The sequence below is a fragment of the Abrus precatorius genome, unplaced genomic scaffold, assembly GCF_003935025.1.
Source record: "Abrus precatorius isolate BTA unplaced genomic scaffold, Abrus_2018 Scaffold2, whole genome shotgun sequence".
Taxonomy (NCBI): Eukaryota; Viridiplantae; Streptophyta; class Magnoliopsida; order Fabales; family Fabaceae; genus Abrus; species Abrus precatorius.
Window position 1 is genome coordinate 1,068,835 of NW_020874362.1, and position 21,587 is coordinate 1,090,421.

A 21,587-nucleotide genomic window follows, 5' to 3' on the forward strand; every position below is an offset into this window, starting at 1 on the left:
AAATATTAGTTTAATCTTTCTATTAAATCATGTGTCACCATTTATATGAGGTATGAGACAAAATTTGAGAATAATTACGAATAAAATGCTATTAAAATAATATTTGATACCTATAATTACAAAACATGTAATTATAAGGTTGTGATAAAACGATATCTTTTTGTTTAAGTATAATTAAGTATAATTTTATAGATGTGGTGCGCTTAGAACTTTTAAAATATTGTATCGATCATTATGTCATACTAATATATTGTTGTAAAGATTAATAGCTTATAGACTTTTTTAGAGTATTAGGATTAGTATAAAGTGTGTAGTTTGTCGGTCAATTTTTATTAAGATTTTCACTAGCAAAAAAGTAAATGTTTATAAATAATTACAGTTGTATATATTTTATATTTTGCAACTGTTTATTTTTATAAAATTTTCATGAAAGTTATTGCCAAATTTAAGACTTGTATGTTCCCTTTTTAATTATATAAAACCAATTCAGTTAATATTTAACAATATAAAAAAATGTAAATACTAGTAAATAGACTTGTATGCTCGTGTCACAGTACTGGATTTGTTAATATTTCATTAAGAATTCAATTAGCGACAAAAACAAACACATTTGGGAAGCCACTCTTTATCAGAGCCAGGTTTCGATCCTGGGACCTGTGGGTTATGGGCCCACCACGCTTCCGCTGCGCCACTCTGATTCATTAATAATGGACGTGTATGTTCATACTTGAAGTATCGGTGGGAACTTATGCAACCTCTTTTGTTTTTCCTCTAGTTTTATAATATCTCCTTTACAAAAGATGAGTGTTGAGCAGGATAGAGAATAAAAAGAAGTAAAACAATGTACAAGAACATGCCAGCCGTTTGAGAGAAGAGATTGTGGGAGTGCACCGCATAGGTGAGGGAGGAGACACAAAAGGTAAAAAGCAGGAAAAAGATGTAACAGTTAACAATGTGAACAATGGATTCATCATAATACTAATGTGTCATGATCAAAAGTTTGATGCTTTACTTAACTGAACAACGTCTCTTCTTCTTGAATATAGCATTCCAGATCAGCTCTTTAGTTACTTAGTGGAATTTTTTTTCATTTACTATTCATCTACGTGTTGATTGGGGCTACTCTATATTTCATTATTTTTCCTTCTTTATGGGAGAATATTCCTCACACTTTAATGTGTTACTTATATAAATTTGGTCGACCTCCCCAGCAGAAACTGAACTATCTTTGAAACAAGCATAGAATAAAGTTTTTATGACATTCTTGGTTGAACTAACTACATTTAATTAGATTCTTCATCGTTATTCTATTATTTATAGTTTGGCATCATTATTTACTTGAACGTTCAGTGGCATGTGGACATGCTTTGGATTATACATAAGGGGTTCCTCTCTCACTCTTGTTTCGTTCCGGACAAGAACATTATGCCTTCTGAAAGGCTTTTTGCCACATCAAATGACAAATGCTTTTGCCCCACTCCACATGGTTGGTTAGCAATACGGTGCTAATGGGAGTTACGTTTTTTTTTTTTTCTTAAGAGTTCTGCAGCACAGTAATTATCTTTTTTCATTTAAAAAAAAAGATTTTATATTTGAAAAAATCTTTCTTTCAAAGAAAACAAAGTACATGTTTTATGAATGTGGCATCTGGTTTTGTCAGATTTTTAATTGTTCTTATTTTGATTAACGAAAGAAATTACGGAAAGCTCATGTATTGATATCCGTATTTGATCAGGTTTTTCAAATAATTTATAGTTTAGATTTAATGTGGCAAGGTAATATGTTGAGATCTAAGGAAAGTATGGCTTTGTTTGGTTTGGAATTCAAACTTCCAATCACATTTGTGAGTGTCAGCTTTCGTTGTAGTAGTAATCTAAAAGTTTCTAAAAAAAATATTTGATAGATGCTTTCTGGGGATAGATATAAATATTGAAGATAATTTATTTTTTTAATGATACGTGTAACTAATGACGTCATATATTTAAAAAAGAGAAATAAAACAAAAAATAATAAATAAAAATATTATTTTTGTATTTATGAATCAAAATTAATTATATAATGTTTATAAAATGTATTTAAGTTATATTCTTTTAATAATTATCTTTTTAATAAAACATTGAAAAAGAAATAAATTATGAGTAAGAAAATAAAAGATAAAAAAATAGGACAGTGCTCTAGATCCCTTAAAAAATAGTGGATTTTAGCATCCTTGCTTGGTTACTATAGTAGATTTGAGTAACTGTGTAATTAATGCCAAATCAACTTTTAATTATTTTTTTATCATGACACTTTGCATTTTATAACTATTCTTGTTAATTTTGGTTGTATAATCCTTGCATAAATTGTGTACAGAAGCTTGAACAAGAAGCACCGATATTCCAAAAAGTTCAAAGAAGAATCACCACCTCAAAATCATTCTCCTCTAGCACAAAACAACTTCATTTTTAAATACGTGCATCTTCAATCTACTTTATCTTCCATCTCTGTCTCTCCAACTATTAAAATTTGTTTCTGATTATGACAAATCAAAAGACTAAAACTTGCAAACTACAAATCTCAATTAATTGGCTACACTTCCGATCTATTGTTAATGGCAGCCAGAGTATTTATTATGCAAATATTTTGTAAATTATTAGACTTGGCTATAATTATTATTATTGTGTATATTAATAATAATTTCTTATTGTAATTGATAGAATAGTTGTTATACTTTCTTATTATAAATAGGTTGTAATTGACAGATTGTTAGGATAAAATTCATGAGTCCTATTATTTGGCTTGTAATTATATAGCAATTGTTGATTAGTCTATTTATTGGAGAGAAAAAAGGTAGGGGGACTGAGAAGGGACACTTAGTTTTTCTACAACATTTTTGACTCATTTTATAGTATCTTTTGATATTTGACATGGTATTAGAGCTCAAATTCTGAACTGAAATTAATTCTTTGTCCTCTTTTTTTTTTTCCATCTTAGTAAACATTCTTAAGATCCTGTAGGGTCTTATTCTTCTTAGTATACTTCTTGTTATTGTAATTATTTCTTGTCTTATTTATCATGATTAATGGAAATTAAGAATCATTTCATATTTATTTCACAAGAAAAAAATATTTTGTTTGAGACTTTTAATTTAAATTATTTGTCAAAGGAAAGGATACGTAGATCATGTTGATAGGAGTAATCTAAAACTTAAAGAAGCAAAGAACTTAGTTTAGTGGGAGATCAAAGATGCACGTGTCATGAGCTAGATAATTAGCTTCATTAAATTGCATTTGGTTCTCAATCTTATGCCACACAAAACTGCCAAAAATATGTGAAAGTATTTGAAAAAAATGTACAATTAGGACAACACAGCGAAGAGATTTTAATTAAAATATGAGTTAGAAAATTTTACAAAAGAAAATCTTTCAATTGAATATTATTATTATAGTTTTCATAACTTATGGACTAAATATTTTGATATCATTATTGTTGATGTTCCTACTAAAGCTCTCCTTGTTGTCCAAAAGATCTATCAAACCAACAATAGAGATTAATTCTTGATGAAATTGAGATATGTTGTTCTAGTCTTATGAATTATGTCTTTGTATCCTCCTTAGACACTTGCCTTAGTGAACTCCTTCGAGAAGAGCAATGCATGATTACTCAAGAAGCAATGGATCATAACACCAACACTAGTACTCCTAGTAACGTAGCTTATGCTACATTAGGGCAAAACTGAAGCAAAGATATGCATATAATACAATACTATAATTATAAACATTTTGAGCATAATGCAAAGGATTGTTCATAAAAGCTTGGCAACTATTGCAAGGAGCAAAGGTATATCATATCAACTTGTCTTTTAGTGCCTGTGTTTCTGCACACCAGCAACTTCAATGTTCATTCCTACCAACTTAAATATTTTATAAAGTTAAAAATTAACTTAACTTTGTAAAAACTTAACTTCTTATTCATATTTTCAAACATTAATTTAAAAGTAAAAAATTATAAAAATTTAATAAATATTTTTTTACTCAAATTTAGATAAGATTTTCTTTTAATCACGTGTAACTTAACCCAAAACTAATATATTAAAATCAACATAATTGAAAAAAATCATGAACACAAAAGTAGAGAAGAAATTTCTCTAAACTTAGAATAATAAAATTTCACAAAATCTCATATATTAAAAATAATGAAATATGCCTTATATGTGTTCCCATTTTTTTAATCTTTTCCTAACGTATATAAATTAATAAATTAATTTATTATTTATTAATATTAAAATTATTAATTTATACTTATTTTTTGTATAACAATATTTTCATAATTTTATTTTACAAGATATAATTATTATTATGAGTGAGAATTAAGTTACTTTCCAAGTAACTTTAACGAGAATTATTTTGTTTAGTAACTTGTTATATATATTGAATTTTTTCAATAAAATGGTTGAATCAATAATTTTTTGTATTAAATTATTTTTTAAAAAAAATATTAATTATCCATTCATCAAATAATTTTTTTAACATTATATAGATATATATTAATTATAAAACCATACATTTAAATAATTTATTTATTTAAAATCAATATTTATGATTAATACGAACATATCACATTATTCAAAAGTTAGATCGATAAAATTTAAGATTTATAAATAATAATAATAATCATAATCATAAGAAATTTTTGTTAAATTAAAATAAAATAAATATGAAACTTTATATGTCTTTTTTTAATGAAATCTTGATACATGTCTTTTTTTTTATACAATTATGCTCAAGTTAGAATGTGACTGTTCATCTAGAAATAAAATATAGGTCACTCAAGAGTAGTGTGATTTACGACATTGAGAATGCTCAAGTTAACAATATTAGAAATCAAAAATAAATTCTTAAAAAATGATGTGACTAACAACACAATTATGTTCAAGCTTTTTGATTTTTTTTATATTTAACTTTTAAAAGCCATAATATTTTACACATAATTTTGATTTATACAAAATAAATGTAAATTTTATGATTTTTTGAGATTTATTCAATCAAACTTGTGTAAAATTCAAAACATAAATCACTTAGATGGTAAGACATTAATTTGCATAGATTAAATTTTTGGACCAAAAAACCTATATTCCTTCAAAGGCCAAACAATTTAAGCATGTAACTTGTCAAACTAAACACATTCATATTAACATGTATTACAAACATGGCTCAACTTATGTTTAGTTATTAACACAATGGTGCTGATTACAAATACGTTTGTGCTCATGCATGAGTTACTACAACTTATTGTATAAATTACAAATTGTATGTTTGAGCGCAGTTTTGTTCATGGATATGCAAAATAATATGATGTATGTACAAATAATAAGTAGTCTCAGTTTGGTGCAATTTATGTTTGAGAAATATCTTGTACAAAATAATTACAGTCGTATTCATGTATAAGTCTATTAAGTTAGTAGGACTTACGTGTAATTTATAAATATGTAATAAAAAAAGATAATTCTAAAATTTAGTATTTATTTTATTAAAAAAATCCTAATAATTACTGAAGTAGTAACAGGAGACAAAAGACAGGCAATGCAAATAATCTTCACTGCCCTTACTTCGGCCATCTTAAAGTTACCCTGAAATGGAACACTACAGATTCGCAAAAGCGAAAAAGTGCATTCTTCTCTCTTAAGAGTTACAAATGGCATATTGACGTCTGTTATTCTACAGTCCAATTCAAAGGTCTAATATGGAAGAATTCAAATTTTCTTTATATTATAAATGCAAAATTGCAAGGCTTTCCTTTTTTAAATTAAAATAAATGAATATTTTGCTTCAAAATTGAGCCCCCAAAAGTGAATAAGACGATTCCCCTCGATCAGTAGCAGAATTTTTTATTATTTTTTTCAACGATATAAAGAACAACATATGTTAGTGAAAAAAAAATAAAAAGGATAACATATGCACAGTGAACCGGGAAAGTTGGGAAGAAGAAACTTAACATTATGGGCTTTCTTTTGTCGAATACTATGGGCTTAAAATGTGTTATTTACCAAAGAACCCACACTACTCTGCCCACAAATTAAAGCCCAAAGTAGGAATTGAAAACAGACTTAACAATAGACTGTAATTGACAAAAACAAAACTGTCAGATCTTGTAATATAGCTTAGTGGTGTTGACAAAAACTATATATATATATGGTCAGAGCTAGCAAAACATGCATCATGATCAGGGTTTTGAATTATGTGTATAGAAAATCACATCCCCTTTTTTCCTTCGCCCAATGACCAAAAGCCAATATTGCGATATTATGCGATCAAGAAAAATGGATAATAGACCATTAAAACAAGAGAAAAACCAAACAGATGATTGTATAACCATTTTTCCATTTCAGCTAAAAGTTAAAACTCAAATTCATTCTTCTTTTTTTTGGCGATTCAGGACAATGTTTTTGTTTGAATGATTTTATTAAATTCTTTCTGCATACGAAGATATTATTGCAGAATTAAATCATAGACTTGCAGAGACTGAACTGAATTATTTTGAAGCTTTGGTATATAAAATAAACGAAATAAAATAGTCTATTTATTATTCTTTTTTTTGGTTGTATTTTAATCTTATATCTCGTTTTATTTTATTTTTTAAGTATGATGAATGTAAAATAAAATCTATGTATTATATTATAAAGTTTTTTCATTGTCCAGAATAAAATCCGAATATTCCAAAGTGATTTAACAAATGGTACTTAAAAGGATGAAACCAATAGGATGGGCTTGTACTTGCAGGTCCTTTCAATAGGGACAGGCATGTGCTCGACAAACACATTTGGTTGAATGTGTTCGTTTAGTTGGGCTATGACCATCTTTCATAGACCAGCCTCATCGGGGTTTTCTGGTGATGTAGGAAAGGAGCTGCCTTTTGCACCTCTGTTTTTGTTGGGTGCACTTTTGTAACAAATTTTGTTACCTTTTCTAATAAAAATTATCCTCTTATTATTCATCTGCTAATTTTCACTATTTTCAATCAAGCTTTCCCTCTTCTTACCTTTTTTAATTACATTATTGTTCATTCATATACTATTTTATATTTGGTTTTTTACTTTATTTTTTTTATTATATTTCACCTAAAAATGACATAAAAGAAAAGCAAACAACTCGCAATTTATTTTTTAAAACTAATATAATAGAACACTTTCATAAATTAAATTTCAGGATTAGTAATTAAATTTTGGAAGTGTCATATTATTTAAACAAAAATTAAATTCTAAAAAATCATTATTTTTCTTTTAAAATTTAATTTCTAAAACTTATTAATCATGCTTTTAAGAATTATATTTTTCAAAGCATTGATAAATCTATAAACAGTGCGAAGGCCATTTTTCCTGACAGTACTCTGTGTCATCACTTTTTGTGCAAAAAAGAGTTACGTGCAAGTCATCTTTATTGACAACATTCTATAAACACTCACTTTTTGTGAGAAAACTAGCAACATAGAGGTGGAATTCTTCATAAGACTTGCGTGTGGTCACTATTGGCGCAGAAAGGAGCCACACGCAATCCAGTTCCTATAATCACGCTTACGTGTGGTTACTATATGGATGAAAAGGAGTAACGCGTAAGTCCTGCTCTTGAATACTCTTTTGGAATGCTCACTATTTGTGAGAAAAGTGACAATACCTAGCTTTGCTCCTCTACGCAGGCTCTGGAGTGATCTTTTTTTATGAGAAAAGTGGTAACGCGCACATGGGTGATAAATGTATAAATTAGGTAATTTTAGGTGATGGCTTAAACACTTTTCATGTTAAATGTTTGAATTTTTTGGTTAAATTTCTTCTAAACTTGGAACTTTTACAATTACTTATATATTTGAGGAAAAAGAATGCAATTGTAAGTGTTTTAATTCCTTTTTGATATATTTTGTAGTTGGAACCAGAAAAGAAATATCACCCAAAGTTGAAGAAATTTGAAAAATTCAACAAGAGGCACAAAAAAGCATGAAGTTGAAGAAAATAAATATTCTGGAGGTTTCTCACTGTAGCGAGTCATCCTTGTTACAGCGAGAAGTGATAAGTTTAGAAGAGTGAATTTGTGCTCCTCTCGCTACAGTGAGAATTTGTCGCTGTAGTGAGAGTGTCTTTCCTCGTTGTAGTGAGACCTATGTTGCCACAGTGAGAGACAAGTAAAATGACCTAATTTTGCCTCCATTTCTTGCTATAGTGAAAAGTATTTTAATTCCTTTTTGATATATTTTGTAGTTGGAACCAGAAAAGAAATATCACCCAAAGTTGAAGAAATTTGGAAAATTCAACAAGAGGCACAAAAAAGTATGAAGTTGAAGAAAAGAAATATTCTGGGGGTTTCTCATTGTAGCGAGTCATCCTTGTTGCAGCGAGAAGTGATAAGTTTAGAAGAGTGAATCTGTGCTCCTCTCGCTACAGCGAGAATTTGTCGCTGTAGCGAGAGTGTCTTTCTTCATTGTAGTGAGACCTATGTTGCTAAAGCGAGAGACAAGTAGAATGACCTAATTTTGCCTCCATTTCTTGCTATAGTGAAAAGGTGTTGCTATAGTGAGAGAAGCTTCATCAAGACCAATATAAAACACAACTTTTGTGTTTCTGAAAAGGAGTTACTGTTTCATTCTAGTTCTTAGAGAGAGAGAGCGACGAAGAGCTTAAAGGAAGAGTAGGAATACTCATTTTCTTATATTTTACATCGTTTGTATCTCTTTTCTTATTACTATAGTTGTAATGAGTAACTAAACTTTTGTGAGATTATATGTAAATCTTCAAACTTGATGTATTCTCAGTAATTTTTATAAATATAGTTGTTTATTCATTTCTAATGATTTAGTTATTTCAATCTGTGTTAATGCTTGAATCTATCTATCTGATAGCTTCTTGGGCTCAGATCTAAGTTATATCTTAAAAGATATTACTTAGATCCTGATCTGATTGAGATTACTCGATAACTAAATATTCTAAGAATAGATTTCAAGTTATTAATTTTTTTAAATCCTGATTATAATGTTGGATAGTTTGTTAACTAATTGAAGGATCAACAATTAAGAAATTATCTTAGAAATATATCTTTAAGGAATTGAGATATATGAATTTTGTATTCTACATCAATATCATTAGAAATGGTTTCTATGTTTATCAATGAATTATTGAAATACAGAAAGAGAGATAGATGAATTCAATCTTAGTTTCTCTAATTTGATTTTTACTACATTTTATATCATTATTTTACACTATAATTGTCACTTAAATTTTATCAAAATCATTAATCAATTTTATTGTATATAAGCTCAATTAATTTTATCTTAATAATTAATATATTTTGAATTGCTCTCTGAGGACAATATCTCGATACTTCACCGATATAAACCTGGTACAGTTGCTGTATTTTTAAGGAAAAATTTCAACAATAGGTACTTCCAATTAGGCTCTGTAATTATCACTTTTGGTGTAAAAAGTGATAACGCACACATGGTTTTCCTTTAATGCCTCTAAAGTGTTCACTTTTTGCACTAAAAGTAATCATTTGTTGCAGCAAGTGAGCATCATTTCTAAATGCTCATATTTTCTAAGTCTGAAATTCAAAATTCACAAATGATATATCAAATTAAGGCTCTATGAATCAACTATCTATTGAAATAAAAATCTCCTCAAAAGTTTGACCTCAGGAACAAATATTACATAATTAATGATCAAAGATTAGAATAGTCAAAGTAATGAAATTAAGAAATTTTTTTTACTAAAGCTCAACTAATGCAACTGATTAAAATAGATAAAATTAATTAATCAAGCATAATTAAAAGCTTATTGATTAAAAGAAAAGCTCAAAGGTGGACTCAAAATATTGTTCATCACTACTGAATTTAATCAAATTGACCAAATTTGGGCTCTTTTTCCATTGATTCTACATGTATTAGGAATGACTTGCACCTTCCTTCCTTTCCTCTCCACTCTCACTTGCCCAAATCATCGCTCAATTATACAATTATCTCATTTGAATTTAGTTGACAAAATTGATACTTTATGCATAAAGGTGCTCTGCTAATTAGCCTGCACCCTTTACATATAAGCCCAAAATGTACCAAACTATTTTATTATAATGTATATTTGGTGCTCATGGGAGCATTATTCCACAAATATTGCATGAGAATATATGGTTGATTAATAGAGTTTGTGAAGAAAAATTGATGATATACGTGTTTAATTGATTAGTTTGAGTGATTATGTTATGTTTATATGAAACATGTGATACTATATATGTCGATTTGAGATATTATATTTTATTTTTTTAAATAAAAAAGAAAAATATTATTGATGAATATTTGGCTGATTTGGTATAATACTATACTCTGGAAATAAATGGTGTTGCAACTTAATTTGGAAGTGTTTTATTAAGCACGATCTTTAGCTAGATAATGAGAATGATATAAAAAGAGAATATATGATGAGTATAAAGTACTGAATGGATCTAGTGTAAATAGTTACAGAGATACACTGTGGTATAAAGTAGGGCTGTCCAAAAATGCTAAGCTTGTCTGATACCAGGTTATATGAAGGCCCAAAACACGGATAGGGTCGAATCGACTTATTTAGGGGAAATACGAATCATTAAAAATGGGAGTTATATGATTAAAAATGGTCGAATTCAGGTAAGAAGATTGAAATCCAAACCAACACGACTACTTATTAAATTAATAGTAAAAAATGAAACTCTAGTGACGCATATTTAAGGCTCCTTCTAATCCTTAGCGAGCCGCATGCCAATTTATTTTTATCTTTCTTCTCTTTTGCTCCCTTATTCGATTTCATTTCTTCTATTAGGGTTTCATTTGTAATGGTCGCATACTCTCATACTTTTAGTCTTTCTTCTCTTCTCCCAATTCCTAAACTAAGTGTTTTATTAGGGTTTTTCATCTCTCAGACTTAGTCATGGAACCCTAGATGTCTTTCCTTTCTTCTCCCTCTTTTGTTTTCGTTCCTAAAGTAAATGCTATACTTTTTCAGTCTTCCTTTTCAGAAAGGAAAAGATAGGGGATATTAGCGATAACAATCCAACTTGGAAAGATGAATAGATGTGGTTTGGAATGACAGTGTGTTTGGTGGGTAGGGCTAGAAGGTTCAAACTCATTAGACCTTTTATATTCGAGATGATATTCAACTATACCCAATCTGCATAGCCCGTTAGACTTAGATTCGCTCAAGTTCTCGTCCTTGAAGTTTGCGCCAAAGGTTGTCACCACTCAAATCTACCACCCTCAACTATTGTCGGAGAACGAGTTGTCTGTTGGCGTTCTCATACCGCATAACTCGCCCAAACCAAGATTTGTTTCACCCTATCAAATCATCATTCTCAGCATTTGCAACCATCATGGACAAGTAAATGACTCATTTCCTTCTAATATTCATTCTCTTCATGTGTTGAACTTTATTGCAAGTTAAATTCATTAACCTATTAAGGATTTTTATCACTATTTTGCAGCGTTTCTCCATATATTTACAAATATGAAGCCAGATTAGAGCTAATTAAGGAGTTAAAAGAAATTGTCTTTTGCTAATCAATATGTTATCAATTAATATTGATTCATATCTTAATGTTGGTTTGATATTTTAATTGATTTATTTTTCTACACAGTTTGAAAAGAGGTGTCATATGTACTTGTTATTTTATTTGAAAACTAAATTTAAGGCCCAATTGATATTTTTAATTTTTCATTCCTAAAATGCATGTGAATGAGTAAATTTGGATTGGTTATTTTTATTTCATTTAAAATTTTCTATATAAGGCAGATTTGAATTTATTATGATTTTAGTTCTATTTTTTAACTGAATTATGACTTTATTTTAATATAAAAATTTATTCTAAGCTATTATTTACCATACATTATTTTTTCAACAATTCTTATGTACTAGAATCTGTTGAGAAAAAAATATGCAAAGAAAAAAAAATCAAAATTAGGCTTAAAAATGGATAAATAAGATTTTTTTATAGTTTTTGGTAAATAAATTATTTTGGACTTAAATTGGCCCAAATTGCTTGTCTGATTCGCTTAACCTATAACCTGCCTAACCTGAAACCCGTTCAACCTAACTCACTAAGCAGACAGTTACGGGTTAAATAATACATAGGTCATTTTGGGCCTTTTTTAGTTTAACTACACTAGAAACCGCCCGACCCGATCCACTGGACACCCCTAGTATAGAGTAAGGAGATGATGAGAAATTTGAAGAAAAAGTAGGGTGGTGAGCGACATTTGCGTTTGTGTACTCCCTCCTTTTGAGAGCGAAAACATCACGTGATCTCGCACTCATTTCCTGACTATACTTTTGCTAAAGGGCCCGTTATTATATACGTATTCGTGTGCATGAGCAAACTGATGACTATTTACCAAACTGTGTATGACCTCAAAAAGTGTTGAAGGCATCATATGTCTGTGATTACAGTGTACTGGGAATTTTTAATTGAAAGAGAGGAATGATATGGATCGTATACATGATTGTGTAAGAGTTTCTGATATATTGTTTTAGTGATTGATATGATTATATTCCCCTTTATTCCATGATTATGAGTAAGTTATGATATTAATTTATGAGATTCTGTTATGTTTAATGATAAGATAGACGCTCATCCTTACTAAACATTTCAGGAAACAAAAATGACGACATCTCAAAAGCAGATTAGATTAATAGATAGCTATATAAATTATAGAATAAATTATGTATTTAATGAATGTAAGAAGTTTTGTCATTTGAAGTTTGTTGTATGTTGTTTTGATTTACCTAGATATATTTACACCTTAGAAATGGACCTGTATTATAGTGTTCCCTTAAATTTCCTGTAAACAATAGAATCCACCATATCCTCTGCCTTTATATTTATAAAGGAACAATTAGGACTACAATTGTTGTGAGTTATCTATACTCGTATCTTGATCGTGATCCTCTTGAAAGACCAACCCGAGTGACCTTTGAGCAAATCATGAATGTTGAGGTCACGGCTAATTCTGACGATCTTTATCTCGAAGAAGACGAGGATCTAAATTCTGAGGAGTTAACAGAGATAGAGGGATGACATGGTGATGACTAGTACTGTGTTCGTAGGGCAAATGTACCCGTTAAGAAGTAATAAAGAGTTCTAAAATAAGTTTCCAAGATATCGTTCCATAAAGATTGATTTTCAATTTATAAGAACTTCTTAATTTAATTGTTTGAGCCTAAAAGATGTGAAATTAAATAAAAACTAAAATTTAATTATGAAATTAATTATGAATAAAAGAAAATAAAACAACAGATGTCTTAGTTGAACTTATAAAAGAGGAATCTAAGGCATATGGATTTTCTCATTTAATCTTTTATGTTATTTTTTCATTTAACTCTAAATTTGATTTCCTTGTGATGATTAAACATTCATGCAAATACTATTAATATCTAATGATCATGCAATACTAATATTTTTTCTCTAAATTAATATCCTCAGTGATCATGCAAGACATCAATTAAAGAAAACATAAAGCATCTATCAACTTGTTAATTTAATAATGATTAGAAGAGAAAGCTTAATTTGGTCCACCTAATCATTTGTCTCGTTGTATCCTATAGATCCATTAACTAATCGAAGTATATTCACTTGACGATATAATTAATTAGGATTATAATTATACACAATAAAATAAAAGTTAATCATGAACAGAAACCAAATACAGATTCAAACTTCAAAATTTCATAAATTCATGAACAATAGTTCCATAACCCTAGCTATGAACTTAGTTAATCATGGTAAAGAGAAGAACTAAAATAATTGTAAATAAAGCCATAGAAAAAAGCAAACTAGAAAGAGATAATTTTTTGGTCTTCAAGTATAGTCGCACGAAACTCTAAGTCCCACCAAGAATATGCCAACAATCTCGTGAAAGAGAGACGAGATTAAAAGTGTATCGAAGAGCAAAAGACAAGATGTCAAACTTGGTGTCTGAGGTCTCTCTTTAATAGTATTTGAAAACCCTAAAATTCTTCATTAATTGGGCTTAAAGCACTTTTGTGCTTGCTAAAAGAGTCTAGGCGTGCTAACTGCTGCGAGGCCTTGATTTTCTATCAATTTGGGCCTAAAACGCATCCAAAATTTAATTGTGACCTCTTTTATACTAAACTGCACAATTAATATATAAATCAGTGTAAAATCTAAATAAAATAAAGGTCAAACATAAATATATGGATTGTAGTCTAATTACAAACTTATCATACTGGGTCTTCAGTTTGGATATGGGTTGTCTACTCGTAGGATTTAATTTATTTTGGTTATGTAATAGTTATTCTAAATCCTACAATTTTTCGATTAACAATTTGTAAATTATTATATTGTTTACATGTACATGAAAATTTAGTACATGATGAATCCATATTTTATTGAATTTTTACTTGCCTTTTTAGTATTGTTTAATAGAAAAAGAACTTAGAAAGTGTAAATAAGATGAAAATTTCATTTAGGTCAAATATCATAAGTTTTTTAATTTTTGGTTAATTCACATTGATTTACATAGATATAATTTGCAATTTTGATCATTTGAATAATTGTGCAGGAATTTTCAGACTTATTCTATAGATTTTTAGCTTTTGAGAAAATTTGATGTGAAAGTGACCACTCTCAAAAGTAATAGTGACCACTATAACAAGCTAATTCCAAAAGACACACCAAAGTGACCACTTTCAGAAGAAATAGTGGACACTACAGAAGCCCAGAACGTTGCAAACCTACGCGTAGCTACTATCAGGAGCGATAGTAGACACTATAGTGAGTACAAAATGATGCAGGCTGCGCGTAGCCACTATCACTTGCAATAGTGACAATTTCAAAAATGATTGCAAAGGCCTAGGAGCTACGCGTAGCTACTATCATTGATAGTAGCTACTATGAAGGATGTCAACTTGACTATAAATAGATTTTTAAAAATTAGGGTTATGATCTTTTGAAACTTTTAGATTTTTTGCTATTTTGGGAATACTTTGGAGAGTTTAGGTCAGTTTTGGGTGACAGCCAAGGGTTCAACTTATGGTTTAATTTTCATTTTTTTCTTACTTCTCTTTGATTTTTACATTAATGTTGTTTATTTCTCTTCATTCTCATTTGATAATTGTAGGACCTTTCCTTATGAAGGGCTAAACCTTTTGTAATCCCTAGTGAGTTCACTTAGACTCTTGAATTCCTGGGTTTTGAATGTTAATATAATTCCTTTTCTTTCATGAATTTTTTCTTCCAAATCTCTTGAATTGAATTAATGGTTGAATGAATGGGACATTACTTAATTAACCCTAATTCGTTTTAATGAGATTCTAAACTTGAATTGTTTAGTTATGGGTTTATTTCTAAGGTTACATAATCTTGGGATGAGAGATTGAAGTCTATTGAATTGCTTAATTCATATGGGAATATAAGGTTAATTTTTTCTTGTTAAATTAACCTAATTCTGAGAGGAGAGGAAGAATATTAAATTTTGAAGAGAAATAGGATATAGTCTACATAAATGAACTAGGAGTTATGACATTTTATTGATTGAACTTTATAATTTTATTTCTTGTTCTTTATATTGAATTTGAAATCACACACACCCCAATTAATTGCTTTCGTATTTAATGTTTATAACATGTTTGATGCATATTCTCAACCAATGTAATCGGAGACAACCTAGACTTGCATTCTAGACTACATAAATTTTCCTGTATATTTTGATAAGAATTGGCGACAAATCTTTATACAAATTTGAGCGATCATCAGTACCTACGGTTCCTTAATTGCTTTGGTATAATATAATTATTAAATTACAGTTTACTCTATTTAAATTCATTATATTTGTAAAATTTATGAATGAATTTTTTTATAGAAAAGTTTTAATTTTCTCATTAATAAGTCTATGATTTAATATATTTTATGACTTATATTTATACACTTAAACCTTATTTTATATATATTTACATTGATTATGCTATTAATTATTGCAGTTTAGTTGGAAGTTGTTATCAATGCATCATAGAGATATTCTGGATAAAAATTAGATAATTTTATCCCTTGATCGTGCTATGTAAATTTGAGTTTAAATTTTGAATTTAAAATTTAAACTTAAATAAAGATTTAAATATGAATATTTGGAGTGACTTTAAGTTAAGATTCTGAAGTCAAAATTCTGAAGGTTGGTAAATCAAATATTCTCTCTTAAAGATTGAGATTATCTCTTGGAGATTAAGTCACGATTTTATATCTTATTCCATACCCTATATAAAGAAGCCTTATACTTTTGAGAGAAGAATACTTCTCTATACACTTTCTTCCCCCTCTTAATTTTGACTTATTTGACCGTTGAGAGTTATTGAAGATCATTGGTAAAGACGACGAGCCTCATTTTGGAGTTTGAGCGAGTGATTGAGCACCCCTTATAGAACGAGAACTTTTTTCATCTTTTTTTCCTTTGATTTGGGTTTTTTTTGTTTGAATTTTTCTTTGTGTTTATGAATTTATTTATCACGTTTTCTGTTGCTTACTTTGTAATGGGTAGCTAAATTCATAGTTAGGGTTATGACGAATCCTATTGCATATTTTGTGTGATTTTTACATTTAATAATAATGTGGGTTTCTTTGTGTAATAGGTGGTTGATAAACCCGTAACATCTCATAGTTAATTACATCGTAAGCGATCATATCACATGTAATTAATAGAACTATAAGATAAAACAGGATAATAGGTTAGGCGAATCAAACTTAATCATTCTTTTTCAACCGTTATTAGATTAACAAACTTATAACCTCTTTATATTTTCTCTACCTTCTGCCTTACATGATAATTAAGGGTAATTACCTAAGTAAAAGAATATTAAGATTGCATGATCATTAGATGTTAATAGATTAAGTATAGGTGGTTGATAAACACTAAAAAAATAAACATTAGGATTAAACTAAAAAAAATAAATAAAAGTGTAATAGGTGAAACCTTATATCTTAAACTCTTCTCATCCAACTTCTATCAAAACCTCTTTTACGTCTTTTAAATTACTTTTGAATTTAAATTCTTTATGATTTTTAATTTATTATACAGTCTCTTTGTTTAAACAATTAAATTAAAGTATTCTTAATAATTAAAAATAATTTGTGTTAAACAATAATTTAATAACTCAATTTTAAAATCTTTGATAGATATATTTGTTCACAAATACTCACATTTTTATATTACATGTTTTGAACAAAATTTATGAACTCTAGTGTACCACAATTTTAACGTTTTACAGTACACTTTACCTATATTTATAATATATTTTAAAACTACACTATTCTTTTTTTTTTCGCCAATTTTATTAGAAAAGCATACAATTTACCTATATTTATAATATATTTTAGAACAACACTATTTTTTTTTTCTTCGCCAATTTTGTTGGAAAAGACCTTCAAATGTATACAACTTATTTTATAATGTAATTAAGAGATAAAAAATAGAGAAAAATTATAAAAATGTTTAAAATATACAACTTAAAGTAAAATTATATTATTACCCTAAATTATATCATTCAACACAAGGATAAATGTTGGATCGAAAAAGAATGAATCGGGAAATTTTGGAAGTCTGACTTAAGAGTTTTGAACATAGCACATGTGGACCACTGGACCGGAGGGATTGACATGAAATGATAGCTATCTTTTAGCTGCATGTAACCGCCGAATTCAGGCGAATGGATGTTTCAAAGAAATGTGTCAACCTTGTGTTCTCGGTCAAAACATTTAGGTAAATAAACCATCGATCAAATAAACTATATTTTGGTTCAACCCTAAAGTCAAATCAACAGTAAACAGCGTTAAGAATCTATAATCAACTGGGAAAATTAGTTAAAGTTAAAGTAAGGGTCAAATAGAATACATAAAAAAAAAAAAAAAAAAGTAAGGGTCAAATAATTTTTAAGTGTATAAATATGAATAAATTTAAATTTTTATATTAGTTTTTATTTTTATAATTTTAAAATTTTTAAAAAATATTTATGAATTATTTAACATATATCAATATTATTATAAAAATATATTATTCATTCATAATTTTATGTTAAACGGGTCTTTATTAATATAATTTTTCAATAAAATTTAAATTAATATAAATATTATGAGTTTGTATTACTAATATTTATTATATTAATAAATAATTTGTTCATAAAATATTATTATACACTATCAATACAACAAATATAAATATAAAATGTTATTTATTAACATCAAATTTTAAATTTTATATGAATCATTTTTTATTAAGTAAAAAATATATTGAAAAAAAATCTTAATATTTGAAATTTTTGTTTGTTAATATATAATAATCATTTTATAATATATGTTATATTACATGTTATATTAACATAATTATTTATCTGATATAACTATATTTTTATATAGTCATTTTATAAATTTTTATAACTTATAAAATTAAATCAATAATTTTTTTAAGAAAATAAATATAATTATATTTATAAAATTTAAAATATAGTTAAGCTTAAAGTAATATTATGTTAAAGAATAATTTAAAAATAATTAAGGGTTGGGGCCTTCCTTAGTTCTAACGTAGAGCCGCCCCTAACAATAGGCACAAATAGCTCTGGGTAGGATATTTCTTGCTTTTTCCTCCATGCATGAACATGATAGTAGAATGTTCCGTGAAAGATTGGTCCATTGTATGCTTGTGTATAAGAGAGAGAAAGAGAGAAGTTGTAGACAAATTGTTATTGCAAAATTTCAAGGGATTAGGATTCCATGCATTCAAATACTTGTTAAAATCTTATTGATATTTTAACAAATCTACACGCCAAAGTCACGTTAAAAATGTATCATTTGGTATGTTGATGGGTTAATAAATAGAACAGAAACTGATCTTAACCATTTTTTTTAGGTGGCCGCGTAATGTTTGGATAACATTTGAAGGGTAAAATTCGACAATGTGTACAATTATTTTAAGTGCAACATGAAGTTATCATTTTCAATTCATGGACCTTTCTTAATCAACTAAATAATGCACCTATAATCGGACCGATACTTATTGCTTTTGTTGTGCATGGTCATGATCATGGTTTTTCAACATTTTTATGACTAGCAAAGCCTAAGTCGTCTTAAGTGATGACCTTGAATAAAATTGGATGAGAATTAATATAAAGTATACATAGTAAATTGAAAATGACATGCTTTCCTGATTTAAATTGTTATGTTGAAGATTCGAAAATGACTTGTTTTTATCAATACGGTAAGGGCATGTTCAGACAAGCTTTTACATCCATCAACTCAAAATTTCTTCTAAAGTGATATCACATCTTTTTGATGCATATGCTGGAAGATAAGTCCTTCTAGTAACGCCCCTCTTTAATTATTGGACTATATAATTCATTAAGTTGGAAAAATAATGTAAATCCAAATAAATTTATAACTCTTGAAACCCCTGCCCTTTTATGTAAGCCATTAACTCATGTTCTGTAATCTTTAGAATAAATGGTGAGGAAATAATACTCTTGAATATAACTTTTAAAATATATTTTTTATTAATAGGTTAAAGTATATAAGTTTCACTAAATAACAAACGAGACTCAAAATGTGAGTGTGGTGGGGTTCTATCCTCACCAATTGGCTCCATCCTAATTTCCCTTCTACTATTCCTTCTCCTTTCTGAGGTCCTATTAGGAGATAATCTAAGGGTCTTACTGAGGGACTCTTCACTCACAAGGGGGGCTTGGCTTTAAAAATAAAAAGCTATCAACAAAAAGATAAGGTGAGATAAGATGCAATATAAGTGACACATTCAATGAATACTTCAGGGTACTTCTTCTGCTTCAGTAATTAACCTATTGTTGAAGATTGGGTTCGATTCTCATGATGAGTTCATGTTTCTAGCAACTTTTAGAATCCATGCAAGTTCCCAATGCAGTTTATACTAGAGCATGAGTCCATGAGAATCAACGTCCACGTGCCTTGTGATCATTACTGAAATCACAGCAACATATAGAAATCGTCCTCCGTATACTTTTAAATTTCTCACAACGTGCTTTCAGCTCTGCTTTTTGGGATCTCTTCTTTTAATCGAAAATTATATAAGTTGCACTTTAAGGATCCGTAACACCTAAAAAATTAAAACTAATGCTATGAAGCCCTTGATTTGAGGACGTTGAGATTGTACTACCCATCACATTGTAATGTTAATGTTACTAAAACATTTTTTTAACGTTAATATTGTATATAAGTTCACTTAACAATAAAAAGAACATGTCAAATATTGTGTTGTTCGCATATTTTTGTATATATATTCCCAATATTGTTATCATTCATTGCTTGTAATTTATAACGATTTTCATTTGAAAATTGTAAGCTGTGAAATAAAAACATTTGAATAATATGGATGGAATAGTATCAACCCGACAATCTTTCAGGAATATAAGCTTTGAAAGATACATGTGACATTAAAAAGCTCTAATTTTATCACGCAGGGTGTCTTTGTTTGCATCACCATCTGCATCAGGTGTGTGAAACATATTCCTATATTAATTATTTATGTTCGTGAGATGAGGTTCGTGAAGCATTTGATTTCCTTATCTTTTGGCAAAATGACTCTTGCGGTTAGAAAAATAATATTTGTAAGCATTATCAATTTATCATGGGAATGCGTTCTCCAAAGAGAATATGATAAAACAGTGACCATATTCTAATTTAATTGAATTTTTGTTGACATTGGAATTGCAGTAGATTGGAGCATTGCATGTGGGATGGATTGGATAAAATGAAAGCATTGGGGTCACAGTTTGTCCAATAGGAGAGGGACTAAATAAACTGCTACACCAAAATTCATACCATTCAGCTCCAAAGAGATGGAGAGAACCCTCTTGGCTTATAGCCTTCGATCCTTTAAATAACACTTTTTTGTTCCTGTAATTTTGAATCTCTTCATTTTAATTAATCAATTTTTTTTGATAATCTTTAATTATTTAAGTTGAATCCCTCACTCAAAATTTTACCTGATAATTTAATAAATATACGATACATATATGAGATATTATTCATCTATATAAATTTGTAAAGAAAAATAAATATAAAACAATTAAATAAAAATATTTTTGTCCTGTTTTATTTTTATTTAAATAATTTATGCACTTTTTGTTAATTTATGTAATTTAATGATACATTGTTATATTTTTTTTAATTATCGGATAAAATTTTGAAATAAAAATTGAGTTTAATTTTAATTCACTGTTAATGTAAAATATAGAACTAAGATTACAGTTAAACTGATATAATTAACGAAATTCCTTCACGAAATAAAATTTTTCAATTTAATGGTGGGAATTGCAATGCAGTATTCTTATTAATATTTTATATTTTTCTATAAATTTATGCATTTGAATAAAAGCATCAGCTACAGAATTTTATTTTATTTTTACTGTCAAACACATCAATTAACCAGTGGAGACTGTTTTACATAGCTAAAAATTCTTATTTTGTATTCATAAGAAAACTTGTATAAAAAATTATGAAACGGTTTTTGTATGTTTTAAGTGAGAAATTTTTCTAAATATCTTTTATTTTAAAATATTTTATGATACATATATT

The 21,587-nt window shown here is 28.2% G+C and overlaps 1 non-coding gene across 1 annotated transcript; it reads right to left on the reverse strand.

The window, feature by feature from the left end:
- Nucleotides 1-626: 626 nt before the first annotated feature.
- Nucleotides 627-698, reverse strand: TRNAM-CAU. The gene has a single exon. It is a non-coding gene; the product is annotated as a tRNA-Met (tRNA).
- Nucleotides 699-21,587: the final 20,889 nt, after the last annotated feature.